The sequence below is a fragment of the Salvelinus namaycush genome, chromosome 40, assembly GCF_016432855.1.
Source record: "Salvelinus namaycush isolate Seneca chromosome 40, SaNama_1.0, whole genome shotgun sequence".
Taxonomy (NCBI): Eukaryota; Metazoa; Chordata; class Actinopteri; order Salmoniformes; family Salmonidae; genus Salvelinus; species Salvelinus namaycush.
The window spans coordinates 13,638,919-13,641,418 of record NC_052346.1 but is presented as its reverse complement, the minus strand read 5'-3'; positions in this window follow the sequence as shown (position 1 = coordinate 13,641,418).

Sequence of the window (2,500 nt, the reverse complement as noted above, 5' to 3'; positions counted from 1 at the left end):
GTTTTATAGTGTGTAGAGTGTTATAGTGTGTAGGTAGTTGTATAGAGTAAAGAGTGTTATAGTGTATAGAGTGTTATAGAGTGTTATAGTGTATAGAGTGTTATAGTGTATAGAGGTTTATAGAGTATTATAGAGTAAATAGTGTTATAGTGTGTAGAGTGTTATAGTGTATAGAGTGTTATAGAGTGTTATAGTTTGTAGAGTGTTATAGAGTAAAGAGTGTTATAGTGTATAGAGTGTTATAGTGTGTAGAGTGTTATAGTGTATAGAGTGTTATAGAGTAAAGACTGTTATAGTGTATAGAGTGTTATAGTGTATAGAGTGTTATAGAGTGTAGACTGTTATAGTGTATAGAGTGTTATAGAGTAAAGACTGTTATAGTGTATAGAGTGTTATAGTGTATAGAGTGTTATAGAGTGTTATAGTGTATAGAGTGTTATAGAGTGTAGACTGTTATAGTGTATAGAGTGTTATAGTGTATAGAGTGTTATAGTGTGTAGAGTGTTATAGTGTATAGAGTGTTATAGAGTAAAGACTGTTATAGTGTATAGAGTGTTATAGTGTATAGAGTGTTATAGAGTGTTATAGTGTATAGTGTGTAGAGTGTTATAGTGTATAGAGTGTTATAGAGTGTTATAGTGTATAGAGTGTTATAGTGTATAGAGTGTTATAGTGTATAGGGTGGTATAGTGTATAGAGTGTTATAGAGTGTTATAGTGTATAGAGTGTTATAGAGTGTTATAGAGTAAAGAGTGTTATAGTGTATAGAGTGTTATAGTGTTATAGAGTGTTATAGAGTGTTACAGAGTAAAGAGTGTTATAGCATATAGAGTGTAACATTGTATAGAGTGTTATAGTGTATAGAGTGTAATAGAGTAAAGAGTGTTATAGTGTGTAGAGTGTTATAGAGTAAAGAGTGTTATAGTGTGTAGAGTGTTATAGTGTGTAGAGTGTAATAGAGTAAAGAGTGTTATAGTGTGTAGAGTGTTACAGTGTTTAGAGTGTTATAGTGTATAGAGTGTTATAGAGTAAAGAGTGTTATAGTGTGTAGAGTGTTATAGTGTGTAGAGTGTAATAGAGTAAAGAGTGTTATAGTGTGTAGAGTGTTACAGTGTTTAGAGTGTTACAGTGTATAGAGTGTTATAGTGTTATAGAGTGTTATAGAGTGTTACAGAGTAAAGAGTGTTATAGTGTATAGAGTGTTATAGTGTATAGAGTGTTATAGTGTATAGAGTGTTATAGTGTGGAGAGTGTTATAGTGTGTAGAGTGTTATAGAGTAAAGACTGTTATAGTGTATAGAGTGTTACAGTGTTTAGAGTGTTCTAGTGTATAGAGTGTTATAGTGTTTAGAGTGTTATAGTGTGTAGAGTGTTATAGTGTGTAGAGTGTTATAGTGTGTAGAGTGTTATAGAGTAAAGAGTGTTATAGTGTATAGAGTGTTATAGAGTAAAGACTGTTATAGTGTATAGAGTGTTATAGTGTATAGAGTGTTATAGTGTGTAGAGTGTTATAGAGTAAAGACTGTTATAGTGTATAGAGTTATAGTGTATAGAGTGTTATAGAGTGTAGACTGTTTAGTGTATAGAGTGTTATAGTGTTGAGTGTATATGTGTGAGTGTTATAGTGTGTAGAGTGTTATAGAGTAAAGAGTGTTATAGTGTATAGAGTGTTATAGAGTAAAGACTGTTATAGTGTATAGAGTGTTATAGTGTATAGAGTGTTATAGAGTGTAGACTGTTATAGTGTATAGAGTGTTATAGTGTGTAGAGTGTTATAGTGTATAGAGTGTTATAGAGTAAATACTGTTATAGTGTATAGAGTGTTATAGAGTAAAGACTGTTATAGTGTATAGAGTGTTATAGAGGTATAGAGTGTTTAGAGTAAAGCTGTTATAGTGTATAGAGTGTATAGTGTATAGGGTGTTATAGAGTGTTATAGTGTATAGTGTGTAGGAGGGTTATAGTGTATAGAGTGTTATAGAGTGTTATAGTGTATAGAGTGTATAGTGTAAAGTGTTATAGTGTATAGAGTGTTATAGTGTTATAGGGTGGTATAGTGTATAGAGTGTATAGAGTGTTATAGTGTATAGAGTGTTATAGAGTGTTATAGAGTAAAGAGTGTTATAGTGTATAGAGTGTTATAGTGTTATAGAGGTATAGAGTGTTACAGAGTAAAGAGTGTTATAGCATATAGAGTGTAACATTGTATAGAGTGTTATAGTGTATAGAGTGTTATAGAGTAAAGAGTGTTATAGTGTATAGAGTGTAATAGAGTAAAGAGTGTTATAGTGTTATAGTGTATAGAGTGTTATAGTGTATAGGGTGGTATAGTGTATAGAGTGTTATAGAGTGTTATAGTGTATAGAGTGTTATAGAGTGTTATAGAGTAAAGAGTGTTATAGTGTATAGAGTGTTACAGTGTTTAGAGTGTTATAGTGTATAGAGTGTTATAGTGTGGAGAGTGTTATAGAGTAAAGAGTGTTATAGTTTAGAGTGTTAT